Source organism: Nicotiana sylvestris, chromosome 1 (genome assembly GCF_000393655.2).
Source record: "Nicotiana sylvestris chromosome 1, ASM39365v2, whole genome shotgun sequence".
Classification (NCBI taxonomy): domain Eukaryota; kingdom Viridiplantae; phylum Streptophyta; class Magnoliopsida; order Solanales; family Solanaceae; genus Nicotiana; species Nicotiana sylvestris.
The window spans coordinates 148,873,360-148,891,337 of record NC_091057.1 but is presented as its reverse complement, the minus strand read 5'-3'; positions in this window follow the sequence as shown (position 1 = coordinate 148,891,337).

The following is a 17,978-nucleotide window of genomic DNA, read 5'->3' as shown; positions in this document are numbered from 1 at the left end:
TAAGGCTGTGTGGGTCAATTGGACCAAATCTAAAACAATGACCCAAAGGTGGCTGTTTATACAAAGTTAGCCTTATGGTGTCCCTTTCGGGAACATTCGGCTATTTAAGACAAAACAACATCACCTGACTTATTCATGACTCTTTTTATCGTTTTCAAATTAGCAAACTCAATATTGCAAACACGGCCTTTCAACATCTCGGGGACGAAGATTTTTAAGGCTGTGTGGGTCAACTGGACCAAATCTTAAAAAATGACCCAAAGGTGGCTGTTTATGCAAAGTCAGCCTTCCGGCGTCCCTTTCGGGAACATTCGGCTATGTCTTGATAAAACAGCGTCACCCGACTTCTTTATGACAAAACTAAAATTTGACATATATTTTTTTGGCTATTTTTTAGCAAAAGGGGAGGTTGGACACCACCCGACTTATTTATGACAAAATTAAAATTTTGACACGTTTTTATTTATTTATTGGTTTTTGACTATTTTAGCAAAAAAGGGGGGGGGGGTTGGACCCGATGAGGGTTGCCTACGTATCTCACATCCGGTGAGAATCAAACCCGCGTAGTTCGGGCAAGTCATGAATAAAGTAAATAAACTGTTTTAAAAGAAGAAAGGAAGTATATATTTTTTTTTTTTTGGATTTTGATTGATTTCTTTTTAAAAGAAAGACTTCTAAGAATTCCTTTTCTTTTGATTTGAACTTTGAGAATTTCAAAAGTAAAAGGAAGATATTTGTTTTCTGAATTTTCATTTGTTTTTTCTTATTCTAAAGAAAAAAGAAAATATTTTTGGAATTTTACCTTTAATAAAAGAAATGCTTCTAAAAAATATTTTTGAAGTTTGAATTTTCTTTTCAATCTTGAAAGAAGGAGGAAAATATTTTCAGATTTCTTTTTTCTTAAAAGAGAATATTTTTATTTTTATTTATATATATATATATATTTTTTATATTTTAAAAAAAACAATTAAAAAGACTTTCTAAAGAAATCAATAATGGAAAATTATTTTTGGATTTTGTTTTTTGAAAATTAGGGGTCTAAAAACTTTTCTAGACTTTTTGGCAAGACAAATATTTTTTGCAACAAATAAAGATATATATATATATATATATATTTGTTGGAAATAAAGAAAAACTTTTTGGATTTATATATATATATATATATATATTTAGAACAAATAATGAAAACCACTTCAACGCCCGACTCTTTTTTTTTATTTTTTATTTTTGGCATTTTTATAAATAAATAAATAAATAAATAAAAACCATTTTATAAACAAGACTTTTTTGTATTTTCATTTTCATGGCAAGACAAACTATTTTTTCTATATTATTTTTTTTGAAAAACAAGATAGAACAACGACTTTTTTTCTTCTATTTTTCCTTTGCTTGTAATAAAATAAACTAATAAGACATTGTTTTTTTCATTTTCTCAAAATATCGGCAGAGTTTTGACAGTATTTGGGCATTGGGCTTTTCAAAAATAAACAATTAACTCCCTAACCGCTATTTTCTTCTTCTTTTTTCAATTTCACAATATTCATAATATTCAAACACCGGTCAGCATGCGGGCGCGAGACAAATAAATGCACGGAAAACAAATAAGATGCATCATGATGGTCCTTTCATATCAGGTTGCTAGTCCTAGACGGACCCAACCCCTGTGTTGAGTCCCCTAAGTCGAATGCAACGTGATGCAAATAAGCGTTCCTACTAGGGATCCGGCATGAAGTCACGTTATTCTATGTTCAAAACCTGGGTCGGTGTTCTAGACAGTGTACCCGAGCGGACAACTCGAGTTGAGGAAGGAGCTCCTTTCCGGGAACCAAAAGGCCAGCCGGCTTAGAAACTTTCCGAGCCTCTTTTATTTAGGGTATGACACTAACAGAATAGGGAGTCTCAACCAGTAAGCACATCCCCGGAGGTAAGAAGAGAAAGGTTTCGGCACAGTTTATATACAGTTCAAATAATATCAAAGCGGTAAAAGCAGCATTTAGCACATTAGGCTCAAAACATGTAATAATCAGATAATAAATAAAGCCAAATAGGTACAAGGGAGTTTTTTCCAATTAAAGGACAATCGAAACGGGATTTGTTTATTTATTTCAGAGTCGCCACTTGGGAGATTTAGGGTGTCCCAAGTCACCAATTTTAATCCCGAATCGAGGAAAAGAATGACTCCATATTACAGTCTGCGTACCAGAAATCTGGATAAGGAATTCTGTTAACCCGGGAGAAGGTGTTAGGCATTCCCGAGTTCCGTGGTTCTAGCACGGTCGCTCAACTGTTATATTCGGCTTGATTATCTGATTTTATACAAGTGTGAACTTATGTGCAAAATTTAACTTTTAACCGCTTTTATCATTTACTGTTTTTATCAAGAATTGCAACGTTGTGAAAATGTATCTCGAACCGCGTTACAATCAATGTACCCGTGGTCGTCGACACACTTTGACTCCGTTGAGATTTGGATTTGGGTCACATCAATGTGCACCCGAGTTTAAGGAAATTAAATTATTAAAGGCGCGCCTAAAGCGACTAGCGTATTTATTTTGGGTAGGACCGTGGAATTTTACTAAACGGTCCATCCCGAAGCCTAAACAATTTTTAAAGCAATATTTATTGAGGGCCCCGCAATTTGTATTTTTATTTGGCGAGGCTCACCTCGTTCTTTATTTCTAATGAATTTGCAACGTCATGGACATGCATCTCGAACCACGTCACAGTCAATGTACCCGTGATTAGAGAGGCATTTCGAATCCGTCGAGATTTGGATTTGGGTCACATAAATGTGCACCCGAGTTTAAGAAGGTAAAGTTTATTAAAGCGTATCCTAAAGAGACTAACGTGTTGTCATTTTAGGAAGGTTGTGAGATTTGCTAAACAACCCGTCCGGGAAACTAAATGCTTCAATGATTTACATTTAACAAGGGCCCCGCATCTGCGTGTTTTGTTTATTTTCATCGAGGCTCATCTCGTTCTTATTTTAAAAGGATATCCTATAGCAACTACGTTTCTTGTCGTGTTCGTCTCTATCAATTGAAAACGGTAGACAGTCCTAATTAATTACATGATTGCGAGTTTACTTATAACAGGATTTAAAATGCTTTTACAGAATAATAAAATGTGACTGCGATTATGGATAACTAGCCGAAAATTATGGGCCCAAACCTAGCTCATGCGAGATGGCCAGACTTAGGCCCCCTTTTTCGATATGGGCCTAACTGATTTGTTTCGATTTGGGCTCGGCCTTCATGAGATTGAGGCCTAGGACTGATTCTTTGTTCTGTGAAATGAGTTTATCAATTTATATGGGACAATCTGGCAAAAGGAGAAAGAATTTTAACTAAAGTGGATAGTTTTCCTATTTGGCTTACATTAGAGAATATATTACACCCTCAGACTAAGTCTAAAGGTACAACTTATTACACTGGGAATGTTTTTTCACCTAACAGCACACATACATGACTAGCATGCATTAACCTGCATTGATACACTAAGCATACCGAAGTGCAATCACAGTCAAAGCAGAAGAGCGACGGACACAAGATGCAGTAGTTTAATGATTTTTGAATAACACTCGAGAAAAGCAAACAGAAATTATTCGAGTGAAAGTTCAAATTGCATTTCTCTTTTACTCTCAAAATGTTTCAAGTCTGTCCGCTCTCAAGTGTAAAAATCTGTTTAATGTTCAAGTCCCAAGTCTTGTTCTTCTCTCTAATTCCCGTCCCCCTTTAATGTGTCAAATGACCCTATATATATAGCAAGACAAGTCTTGAATCCCCAACCCGAAATTATTCCCGCAAGGGCATGCTTTGTCCATACTACCTTGTCCCCCATGCCTACATTAAATAAATACATCATCCCCAACCCATTACAATTTGTCCCCCATGCCTAACATAAACAAATACAATATTCCCCTCCACTACATTATGTTTTGTCCCCCATTATGTTAAAACAATTATATCAAACACCACCCCATTATATTTTGTCCCCCATGCCTACATAAACAATTATAATAATGTTCAATTACCAAACTACCCCTCCGACCTTATTGCAATTACCATTTTACCCTTGAATGTAATGCAATTTACCAAACTACCCCCATCAGCTCTAAACAATCAATTAATCATAACTTAACCAAAGTATAGCCAAGATGACCAATTTCTCAACAATCTTCAACAACAAATCACATGAACATGATGAACAACACAACTCAAAATTAATGGAATGTAAATTAACCATATCGGGACCAATCCTGGTTAACTTAGACCAAAAATGAATGAGCAAAGAGACAACAATACAAACAACGAAATACATGATTCAAACTAAATCAACAAATCAAAAACACAAACTCACATTAAATTACTGGATTAAAAATGAACTTCAAACAAAGATGAACATGAACTAAATCTATTTTTAAACAACAAACATGACGGATTAAATGATTCAAACAACATTAATAATTTCTGGAAAATACATAACAACATGAAACAAATTGAAGAAATAATCAATTAAATTTCAATTTGAATCTAACAAACATTAAACTAACAAATTTTTACCTGAACAAGAACAATAAACATGAGAAACAACTAATTAAATTTCCATTTGAAATCTGAAAATTAATTCAACAAAACATATGAACATGAACAAAACAAAATATCAAATATCTACCGATTTTAGATTCGAGAAATATCAAAACGAAATACGGAGAAAAATAAAACTCAAAATCTACTAACCGGATCGAAACGATGAACAACGACTAAACAAACGACGAACTTGACTATGTAGGGACTGTTTTGACGAGCCTCGACCAAAGCTCGAACAAACGACGACGAACACGAATTTAAGAAGTAACGTCGAAACAGTAGCAGCAGTCGACGCGAAACAGAAGTAGCTGGGGTGCGTTCGGTTGTTTGGACGGAGAAGATGAAGTGGAAGGCAGAAGCAGACGTGGAAACAGCTGCCATGGAAGCGAGTGGTCGACGAGGGCAAAGCTTAGAGACGACGAAGGAGCTGGAGCCTGGAAGCGAGTGGTCGACGAGGGCAATGACGGACTGCTTGGTGGAGCTGGGCAGCCATGGATGTCGAGCTCAAGCTCGAGATTGACGAAGGACGAAAAAGATGAAGTGACGACGCAGAGACAGCTGCGTGAACAGCAGCAGCTATGGTTCTTGGGGTCGTTTTGATGTGGCGAACTGGAGCAACAATGGTGGACTGCTTGTGGTCGTCGAGTTGTGTGTGGAGCTGAAGAGCTGTTTGTTGGTGGCGTTTGGACTTGAGGGAGTGGGGTCGAGGGCAGCCATGGGAGGTGTGGTTTGGAAGGTTTGGAGAAGAAGAAAACAAAGTGGGGGGGGGGCGGATCCTTTAGGGTTTTTTAGGTTCTTTTGTTTCTTTTTTTTTGTTTTGTTTTGTGTTTTGAAAAAAAATGAAGAATGGTGTTGGGTATTTGGGTTAATGGGGCGGACCGGGTCGACCCGGTTTGAAGTGGACCGGGTCATGGGGAAGGTTGGGCAATTATTTGGGCCTGAGGTTGAAATTTGAAGAAGTGGGCCAACCCGATTTTTTCTTTATTTTTTGCTCTCTTTTCTTCTTTTATTTTTATAAAACTAAATTATAAAAATACTTGAATTATTATTAAGAACTAAATTAAGTTATAAAAACGCAAATTAACTCCCAATAATAATTAACGCACAATTAAGTAATAATTAAGCATAAAATTGTATATTTAGACATTAAATGCTAAAAATGCAAAAGATGCATATTTTTGTAATTTTCATTTTTTGTAAACAAACTTAATTACTAACAAATTGTAGAATTAAATCTTATATGCAAAATGTGTCATATTTTTGTATTTTTTATTAATTTAACAACTAAACATGCACAAATAAATACAAATAATTATCCAAAAATATCACAAAAATACTCAAAATTGCACACCAAGAAAAATTATTTTATTTTGAATTTTTTGGGAGTAATTCTCATATATGGCAAAAATCACGTGCTTACACCAGCAGACATAGGAGACGAGTACACGCCTAAATCGTCATGGGAGCCCATGAATTAGGTAGGGATTGCAAGGTATTAGGGTGGAATTGGGTGGCGGCGGCTAGGGTTTATATGAGGGTGCAGAGAGAATTGAGAGAAGAGGGATTCAAGGGTGGCGGGTGGTGAGAAATGAATTAGGTTAAGGGGTCATTTGTGTTTAATTTTGGAAGGGTGAATGGTGGCCGTTGATTTGAATGATCAACGACCTAGATTAAAAGAGTAGGTGAAGAATCCGGGTTTGGGTAGGGTTAAAATTGGGCTAGGGTTGGGTTTAATTCGGAATTGGGGTTCAATTTAGGCCAAAATTTAAATACAAATGGGCTGTTATTTAAATAGCTAATTTTCCCCTTTATTAAATTATAAAAATAGTAAATGATTTCTAAAAACTAAATTGAAAGGGCAAAAATGATTTATAACATATAATTAACAATTTAAAAATACAAGCCTCAATTTTATGAATATAAGACACAATTAAACCTTAAAATGGCTAATATTATAATTATGTGCAATTTAGCCTTAAAATACTAAATAAAATTGTAAAAATACGTAAAAATTATTTTAGCCATATTTTGGCATTAATATAAAAATCCCATAAATGAATTATCAAAATAATAATTTTGTAAATAATCATTGCGGATTTTATGGATGAAAAGGAAAATAAATCAATTTAAAACCCTTAAAAATTATGGGAAAATAATAAAACACTTGGACATGTTTATATATGCATATATATGCTATTTTGAAAGTATTTTGCATATTAAAAATATAGGAAAAAATTGGGTATCAACAGATGGTCACGACATTTTCTTCCTCAATAGGCTCCGTGTCCACCACGGAATCTGTAGCAACAATGTCAGAAACCTCTGTGCCCTCAGGATTTTGACCCTATTATCCACTTTCTCTTTGATCAATGGGAAAATCATATAGAGAGGAAGGACCAACAAATTTAAGAGTTTCTGGGATGGAGGGAGACGCGGAATTTGGGTTAGGGGTGATTTCAGAGATGAGAGCAGGAGTGGTTACAGAGGACTCAGTGGGAACGGAGGACTCCATGGGTTTTTCAGTATTAGAGATGACTGAGGCAGAGATTTCGAAGTTTGTGTCAGCCACTAAAGAGATGAAGAGAAAATGCTTTGGAGAAGTTCTCATGGAGGACTTATGGTTTGTGGAGAAAAGAGAAGGGTTTTGATAAGAGTGTATAATTATGAAGAGAGAGATAGGAACCGGTTCTGAACGATGGTTGTGCTAGGAGAAGTGCAACGTTTCAGTGGGAGATGGAATGATTTGAAGTGAGGAGACGTGACAGCAGGGTCTGAAAAGGTGGATGACATGACAGTTGATATTTGTACCTTTTCAAGATGTGTATTAAAGAATGCACAGAACTACTAACCTTTGGTACAACAATCAGGTTCTTGACCTGTTATTTGAAAATATCAATCCTCTTTTATCATCCATGCACTGCATCTACAACTTCTATACTCATCATGCGTGTTTACCTGCAACGGTATTGAAGTGAGTTAGACTTGGCCAGAAAACACTTTAGCTAGTTTTACCTGAAGGTGATTTTCATAGCCAATTGATGAGGAATCAGGTGCTCAATTGGGCTTCAAAAGCCCCAACTTCACCCCGTTTCTTTCAAAATGTTCCCTACTCAATGCTTTGGTAAAGATATACACAATTTGGTCTTCTATGCTGTAGAATTTTATTCAGATCAACCCTTTCTCCACATTGTCCCTCAGAAAATGATGTCTCACATCATTGTGCTTGGTTCTTTTGTGTTGAACTAGATTCTTGGCCATGTTAAGTGCACTGGTGTTATCACATAGAAGAGGCGCACACTCAGTAAACACCCCAAAATCCTCCAGTTGCTGCTTAATCCATAGGAGTTGAGCACAACAGGATGTTGCAGCTACATATTCTACTTCAGCTGTTGAAAGAGCCACAGAGTTTTGCTTTCTTGTGCCGCAAGAGATGAGACATGATCCTAGAAAGTGAGCCATTCCAGAAATGCTTTTCCTGTCCACAAGATAACCTGCATAGTCAGCATCAGCATATCCAATGAGATAAAAACTGTCACCTGAGGGGTAATACAGGACCAGGTCCTGTGTACTCTTAAGGTATCTCAAATTTTTTTGGGCAGCCTTCAAATGAGATTCCTTGGGATTTGATTGAAACATTGCACATAACCCCACACTGAAAAAATATCTGGTCTATTGGCAGTGAGATAGAGAGGAGACTTAATAATGCCTCTATACATAGTTTGATTCATAGAAGATCCAGTTTCATCCATGTCCAGTCGAGTAGCCATTGCAATAGGAGTATCTATCACTTTTGATTCTTCCATATCAAACCTCTTCAAGAGCTCCTTGATGTATTTTTGCTGACAAATGAATGTACCCTGTATGGACTGCTTCACTTGAAGACCCAGAAATTCAGCTCCCCCATCATGCCCATTTCAAACTCACTTCCCATGAGTTTTGCAAATTCTTTACACAGAGAATCAGCTGTTGCCCCAAAAATGATATCATCAACATAGACGTGAACAATGAGCAGGTTCCTTCCCCGTTTCTTTAGGAACAATGTGTTATCAATTTTCCCTCTTTTAAAGCTATTTTCTAAGAGGAACTTTGACAGCCTTTCATACCAAGCTCGAGGAGCCTACTTCAACCCATACAATGCTTTGTCCAGTTTAAACATATATTCAGGGTGTTCATGACATTTAAACCCTGGAGGTTACTTCACATAGACTTCTTCCTTAAGAAGTTCATTCAAAAATGCACTTTTGACATCCATTTGGAACAAGGTGAATTCCATATGAGATGCAAAAACGATTAAGATTCTAATAACTTCCATGCGAGCGACCAGAGCAAACATTTCGTCATAATCAATCCCTTCCTCCTGATTGTAGCCTTGAACCATTAGCCTGGCCATGTTCCTTGTGGTGTTTCCATGTTCATCAAGCTTATTCCTGAATACCCACCTGGTTCCTATAATGGTTCGATCTTAGGGTCTAGGTACCAGGTGCCAAACATTATTTTTTTCAAACTGATGCAGCTCATCTTGCATGGCTGTAATCCAATCTGCATCTTTCAGGGCTTCCTTGATATTTTTGGGTTCTATTTGGGAGAGAAAGGTTGAGAAGGCAAGTGAATTTCTGGCTTTTGACCTGGTTTTTACTCCAAAATCTAAAGGAGTAATTATGTTGTCAATAGGATGAGAACTTTTGTGTTTCCAGTTAGACATTTGAGGTTCATTAGTAGAGGAGGTGGGTATATTTAACTGGTTCTTTTATCTTCTTCTCTTAGGTACTAGTAGAGCACCCTGGACTGCATCAACCACTCTTTCTTCAGCTTCAGTGGTTGTAATTGAGGTACCTGATTCCTTTGAAGAAGAGACAACATTGTCTTCACTAGGCTCTTTCACTTAGATCATCATAACTGCCTTTCCATTTGTTATGTCAATGACTTCACCAGGAACCAGTCAGGGCTCTCCATCTTGATCATCTTTAGCACTTTTCTCACAGGAAGGATAAGACTCATCAAAGATAACACGAACACTTTCCTCAACACATTGAGTCCGCTTGTTGTATATCTTGTAAGCTTTGCTTTGAGAAGAATAGCCTAGAAATATTCCTTCATCGCTCTTGGCATCAAATTTACCAAGCTGATCCATTCCATTGTTGAGAACATAACATTTGCACCCAAATGTTCTTAGGTGAGTTAGCTTGGGTTTCCTTCCATTCAGCAACTTATAGGGGGTTTTGTTCAGGAGAGATCTGATCATGCACCTGTTCACCAAGTAGCAAGCAGTGTTGACAGCTTCAGCCCATAAGTTCTTTGAGATTCCACTATTGATCAGCATTGTTCTTGCCATTTCTTCAAAAGTTCTATTCTTCCTTTCCACTAGTCCATTTTGCGGGGGGGGGGGTCTTGGAGCTGAAAAGTTGTAAGTAATGCTATTTTCATTGCAGAACTCATCAAATTTGGCATTTTCAAATTCAAATCCATGATCTGATCTAATACATGCGACTCTGGACTCCATCTTCACCTGGATTTTCTTCACAAAAGTCACAAACACCTCAAAGGTTTCATCTTTAGTTCTAAGAAACAGAGTCCATGTGAATCTGGAGTAGTCATCCACTATCACAAATATATATCTTTTTCCTCCCATACTTTGCAATTTCATAGGGCCACACAAATCCATATGCAGAAGATCGAGTGGCTTTGATGTGCTTACATCCTTTTTAGACTTAAAAGAGGACTTCACGTGCTTTCCTCTAGCACAGGCATAACATACTTTCTGTACTTTGAACTTTGAGGGCAGACCATGGACCAGGTCCTTCTGTATTAATTTGTTCAGAAGAGAGAAGCTTGCGTGCCTAGTCTTCTGTGCTAGAGTTCAACATCATCATCAACAACTTTCAGACAACTCAGATCACCACTTTGTATGGACGCAAAATCAGCAACATAGGTGTTCTTGTATCTTTTGGCCACAAGTACCACTTTACCAGTTACCAGATTAGTAACTGTACATATCTTGGACAAGAACTCCACCTTGTTTCCTTTATCACAAATCTGAGAGACACTCAAGAGACTGTACTTTAGACCATTGACATAGTATACATTCTCAATAGAGTGAGTAAGTGATTTTCTAACCTTTCCAACTCCTAGAATGTATCCCTTTTTCCCATTGCCAAAGGATACACTCCCTCATTGCAGGGCTTTTAGTGAAAGAAAGTCCATGGTGTTTCCAGTCATGTGCTTTGAACATCTACTATTCATGAACTATTGTTGACTGCTTCCTTTCACTGTTCCCTGCACAAGGAGATCAAGAGCTAGTTTTAGGAACCCAAGCAAGTTTGGGTCCCTTGTAGTAAGCGAGAGGATGAATAAGAGCTCTCTTAGTCCATGCACGTAATATGCACTTCTTGTGGGTGGAACCTGGTCCTTTTTTAGTAGTTGCATTTTCAGCAAATACTTTGTTTTTCTGAAAGGACTGGACCCTAGCTTGGCAATTTTCCTTAAAATGCTCATTGTTCCCACAGTGGGTACACAACCAGTTATCTGGTATAGTAATATACTTGTTATGAGGGTTGTAGGGAGCTTTTTCCATCATTATTAACGTACATGGCAGTGATAGCTTCTGAGGACCAGGTCCAACATGTTTTATTCTTTCCAGTTCAGTATGGAGATGCTTGTTTTTCTCAGATTCAACACACAGACTAGTTCCCACAGCCTTCAACTCGTTTTCAAGCCTAATGTGTTCCTCACTTGCTATCTCCTTTCCTTTTCCAGAATTTCCAGGTTTTGACTCAGTCCCTAGTACCTCTATTGTTTCCCTTAGGTCTACAATCACTACCAAGATATCATCTCTTTCTTCCTCAATCTCAATCACTCTTTTCATCAAGGCTTCTCTTTCTTTTATAAAGTTTTCAATAGTTTCCTTATGGTCAACAACTACAACCACTAAGTCATCTCTTTCATGTTCTATATTAGCAATTTTTTTTATTAAAATAGATTTTTCTTTCTCTAACTCACAAATGGTTTCGTTTAGATCAACAACACATACTACCAGATCATTGTCACACCTCATTTTTCCATACCCACGAGGGGGCAAAGGAGTTTTTCCAATTAAAGGACAATCGAAACGGGATTGGTTTGTTTGTTTCAGAGTCGCCACTTGGGAGATTTAGGGTGTCCCAAGTCACCAATTTTAATCCCAAATCGAGGAAAAGAATGACTCCATATTACAGTCTGCATACCAGAAATCCGGATAAGGAATTTTGTTAACCCGGGAGAAGGTGTTAGGCATTCCCGAGTTCCGTGGTTCTAGCACGGTCGCTCAACTGTTATATTCGGCTTGATTATCTGATTTTATACAAATATGAACTTATGTGCAAATTTATCTTTTAACCGCTTTATTATTATTGTTTTCTTTAAAAGAATGTGAACATCGCTTAAAACATGTTTTTGGACTGCGTCACATGAAATGCACCCACAATCCGGAACATATTTTATTTGACGTTTTGGGATTTGGATTTGGGTCGCATGAAATGCACACCCAAGTTTAAGAAAATAGATTATTAAACACACACCTAAAGAGACTATCGTGTTATTATTTTGGGAAGGGCGGTGGACTTCGCTAAACGGCACGCCCTGGAAACTAATTACTTTTATATATACATTTAACGAGGGCCCCGTAGCTTGTGAATTTTTATTTGTCGAGGCTCATCTCATCTTTATTTTTAGAAGGATATCCTATAGCGACTATGTTTCTTGTCGCATCTGTCTCTATTAATTGAAAGTAAAATGATCCTACTCAATTACATGCTTGCGGGTTGTTTATAACGGGATTCCGAATGCCTTTGCAGAGTAAGAAAACGTGGCTACGCACACGGACGGTTAATCGAACATTATGAGCCCAAACTCCGCCCACACAGTATCGGCTGGGCCTGGGCCACTGTTTCCGCTGAAAGCCTGCTGGGTTTGTTCGATTTGGGCTCAACCTTCGTGAGGTTGGGAAGTGCAGACTTGCGCTGTTTGTTTAAAGCAATGGTTTGCCATTTATAAGGAGGCAATTTATCAAAAGGAAATGAAATTAACTAACAATGGATAGTTTCATGCTTGTCATGCATTAAAGGATGTGCTAAACATAATTAGACAAAGTCTAAGATACAACCTACTGCATTGGGAATACTTTTGATCTACCAGCCTACATATACAAACCAACATTCAATCACCATACATTGATATTTACTAGGCATGCAGGCTACCTTCAGTATCCAAATAAGAATGTAAACTATTATACATTACATGATGTTCAATATAACAATCTATGTATGAAATAAACATCTTCAGCTCTTCTCTTTTATATTCATGCTCAACTTTCAAGTTACATTGGCACTATTAATCGTGTACCTGGTATAGCAAAGCAAAAGAAGAAGGAGAATGGTCAGCTGAGTAGTATGCAGCAAATACAGCAACAGCAGATAAACATCAACAACACAGCAACAACAACCAGCCACAATGATGAAGCTCACAAGTGGTCGAGCAACAAACAAGCAGTCCCAGAAACAGAATGATGAACCAACAGAAAACCAGAGTATTCAATATAACAGCACCAGCAGTTCAACAATCACAAACAGCTCGGCAAATAACCAACAACAATTAGCAAAGACAGCTTGGCTAACTTGAACTCCTAAGCAGTTTTCAGACAGTGTTTTGTTACAATATTCTGAAATTTTCTTTTTGTTTTTTTTTTCTTTCTCTCCAGACTCAAAAATGTCCAGCCTAAGACCCTTAAACTTCAGCCCCTGTTTTAGTTATCAAATGGCCTATTTATAGGCCAAATGCACCATTACAGCTGAGCTGCCCTGCCTGCCAATTGGCAGAATGCCCATACTCTTTAAGCCCATGCTCAGCATGCTTGGTGTCAGCTCCCTTTATTCCCCACGCCTGGTTTTGTTTAATCCAGAATTATGGGCTCATTTGTTTATTCATTTTGAGCCCCCATACCCTTGTGTCTTGTTCCCCCATTGGTATTAGTTTAATCCTAAGTTAGTACCCTTTTTGTCAGCTCACTTAAACTAATTACTTCTGTTCTTTTTAAACACCCCAGAATACCCCCGTTAACCTTGATTATTACTGCCCCTGCCTATTGCAGCATTAGGGCATTTTTGCACTGATGAAAACTCGAACTCAGGACTGCCTAGACTGAACCCTTTTAGTCATTTTTATAATGCCAACAGACCATTTCAAACATTACTAGGTCATCCAGCCAGTGTCCGAGTTTAATTAGTTATGTGAAACTCCTAGCTCCTTCGATCCATTAGTTATAGAAAACTAATCGACGACATTTATCGAGTCGACTATACTAATTATAGCAGGTAATAATCAGTCGCTCATATAAACAACACGTTCGGGGACCTAAAGGGTATCAGACAACTTTTATTAAATTACTGGGCCTATATGAATTAGTTCCTTTGACGATTAATCTAACTGACGATCATGTTTATCACAGAGTGTATTCAGAACAAACAGAAGACAATCGACCAAATAAAGGGTCTTTAACAGAGATGAAAGAAATCTGGAAGAAGTAACAAAATAACAAACAAACACAAAGAGATATGCTGACAACTTATTTGGAAATAAAACAAAAGAACGGAAAACTTACCAAAATGTTTAAACCAAACAGACCCAAATCAAACTCGACTTCGAACCTTTGAGGCCGAACAAACCTTAATCAGGGTGTTCTCACATGAGAACACCTTGGTTAAGGTCTATTAGACCTCAAACCTATGTCAAAACTGGCCGGGTTCTTGTATTCCAAGGTTTGAATCTTCAGATCTGGGATCTTATGACTTGTGGGTAGATTCGGACCAAACCAAGCTTGGTTTGGTCACGAGGGAGGTCAGGGGGTTGTCCAGTGTGAATCTGGGTTGGTTTGGTATAGATCGGGGTTTGGTCTCGAATCTTCAAATAAAGATTCGAGAAGGTGGGGGATGATTCGAACCAAGATGTTGGTGGATTTGGATTCAGGGGGTTGAGGTACATCAGGGGTGTTAAGGAGGGAGTCACCGGCGTCCTGGCCGCCGGATTTATGCTCAAAGGGAACCAGGGCGGCTGCTAGGGTTTCATGGGGTTCGGGGTCTGGTGAGGAAGACGACTGAAGGGGGTGCTTGGATGGGGCGTGGGGTGTGATGGGAGGCTTATATATGATTTAGGGGATTAGATCTGGGCCGTTAGATCAGATGATCTCAACGGCTTAGATCCGCTGGTGAGGGACGAGATGGGGTCGTTTGGTATAGAAACGGGGTCGTTTGGTTTAAGTGAGGGGTTGGGTTGAGCCGGTTACTGGGTCGGGTTTGGAAACGGGTTACTAAAGGGGGTCCTAGGCCGTTGGATTGGCCTGGACGGACGCTTCAGATCAAACACCTTTATACGGCGTCGTTTGGGGGGTTTGCCTGAGGCCTGGTTTGGACTGGGTCAAATTTAATTGGTTTGGGCCTATTTTTTGGTTTCATTTCTTGGCCCAAACAGATTTCTTCACTCTTTTCTTTTGTTTTTTCTAATTTTAAAATACAACTAAATCAAAAAATGAATTTAAAACACCCATTAATCAACCCCTAACACAATAATCACACACATATTAAAATTTTAAAATGGTTAAATCACAGCCTAGAATAAAAGATGCATATTTTTGTGAATTTTCTTTTAATGACCGAATTATGGCTCAATTACACACGGCATACATATTTTTGTATTTTGTTCGATAAGATTCAATGAAAATGGATAGAAACACAAATGACTACCAGCACATGTCACGTAAAAATTGAAAATTTGTACGGCGAGGCCATTTGCAATTATTTTTGATTTCTTTTGGAGTGATTGTCCGTGAAGCAAAAATCACGTGCTTACAGCTTCCCCTCTTTGCCCGAAGACACGAAGGGTTTTCGCGCAAAGACAAAGCGGGCGATTTTTACTCGTCCGAGTACTCCGTGTGAAGCATTTTTTGAAAAAGATTTGACCGAACCTTTGCTTCAGAGGTTTCCTACATATCCTGGGCTGAACAGGAATCAGGTCAATGTAGTTCGGGAAGTTTTGGTAGCTAGGACTACCGTATGACTGTAGTGTTCGCTGCTATTGTGTGTTGTTGCATGCTGCTGTAGGATGCTACCGCTCACCGATCTCCTTGTTACATTGTTCTAAAAGGAAAAAAAGAAGCTAAGCTAGACTATGGATCATGAGATCTCATCTATCTTCAACTTGTTCTTGTCGCCTTGCTTTCTTGTCGGCTTGCGCTTTCCTCCGATGCTTTTATTTTGTGAACTTGGGGGATGACACTGGTCTTTTGCTTTTTCTGAATGCCAGCTTTCATCATCTTTCTTGGTCCGCTGGGGACATGGCCCTCTTTATTAAGCTTTTCATTGGTTCCTCTGGTGGTACGGCTCTCTTCATCAGATCTGCTATGATGGGCATGATTTGATGTTCCCAAACCGCTTCTTTCAAGACGCGACCTTTATTCCTCTTGACTCGTGCGCCTGACTTTGCAACCTTCTGCTTCTTGGTGCTGGAGATTTTATTGTTTCCTGCTTGGGGATCTCTGTTGTAACCTTCTACCTTCCGGTGGGGTTACTGCTCTGAAATATTCAAAACATAAAAACATTCCTCTCATTATACAGGTGAGCGCCTATTTAAACTAAGACTGAAAATTATTCCTCTCATTATACAGGTGGGCGCCTATTTATACTAAGACATAAAAATTATTCCTCTCGTTATACAGGTGGGCGCCTATTTAAACTAAGACTGAAAAGTATTCCTCTCGTTATACAGGTGGACGCCTATTTAAACTAAGACATAAAAATTATTCCTCTCGTTATACAGGTGGGCGCCTATTTAAACTAAGACATGAAAATTATTCCTCTCGTTATACAGGTGGGCGCCTATTTAAACTAAGACATAAAAATTATTCCTCTCGTTATACAGGTGAGCGCCTATTTAAACTAAGATATGAAAATTATTCCTCTCGTTATACAGGTGGGCGCCTATTTAAACTAAGACATGAGAATTATTCCTCTCGTTATAGAGGTGGGTGCCTATTTAAACTAAGACATGAAAATTATTCCTCTCGTTATACAGGTGGGCGCCTATTAAACTAAGACTGACAAGTATTCCTCTCGTTATACAGGTGAGCGCCTATTTAAACTAAGACATGAAAATATTCCTCTCGTTATACAGGTGGGCGCCTATTTAAACTAAGACTGAAAATTATTCCTCTCGTTATACAGGTGGGCACCTATTTAAATTAAGACTGAAAATTATTCCTCTCATTATACAGGTGGGCGCCTATTTAAACTAAGACTGAAAATTATTCCTCTCATTATACAGGTGTGCGCCTATTTAAACTAAGACTGAAAAGTATTCCTCTCGTTATACAGGTGTTCCTCACTTGCTATCTCCTTTCCTTTTCCAGAATTTCCAGGTTTTGACTCAGTCCCTAGTACCTCTATTGTTTCCCTTAGGTCTACAATCACTACAAAGATATCATCTCTTTCTTCCTCAATTTCAGTCACTCTTTTCATCAAGGCTTCTCTTTCTTTTCTGAAGTTTTTAATAGTTTCCTTATGGTCAACAACTACAACCACTAAGTCATCTCTTTCATGTTCTATATTAGCAATTTTTTTGATTAAAATAGATTTTTCTTTCTCTAACTCACAAATGGTTTCGTTCAGATCAACAACACATACTACCAGATCATCTCTAGTTTGTTCAGCTTCTCTTAGCTCTAAGGTCAAGGCATCCTTATTCTCTACAAAACTATGATAGGCATAAATCAATACACTAGCTAAAGACATGAGTTTCTTAGGAGAGTAGGATTTCAGATTTCTCTGAACATCCCTGAAATTTACCTCAATGTTGTCATCGTCTTCATCATCATCTGATTGGGCCATCAAAGCAAAAATTGAATTATATTCATTTTCCTTACTTTCAACTGCCATCATGGAGCTGTCACCAACATCAGTTTCATCTTCAGACTCACTAGAGGAGTCTCCCCATGCTGCAAGAGCCTGTTTCACTACATTGTCAATAGATCTCTTCCTTTTGAAGTCCTTGTCAGGAACCGGTTCCTCTTAGCTGCTTTCTCAGGGTTGTACTTAGAGAACTCTTGCTTCAGGAGAGGACAGTCTTTGATGAAGTACTCATGCTTTCCATACTTATGGCAGAGATCATAGTTCTTTGGTTTGCTAGAGCTACCCTTTTTCAGCATTCCTCCATTTCTTCTGACCATCTTCTGAAATCTTTTGGTTAAGTAAGCCACGTCACTGTCCTCCTCACTTGAGTCATTATTATCATCTTTGAGTACCATGTTCTTTTCTTTCTTTGATTCTCTTCTTTCACAGTCTATCTTCCTCTTCATCTCGTAGGTCTTCA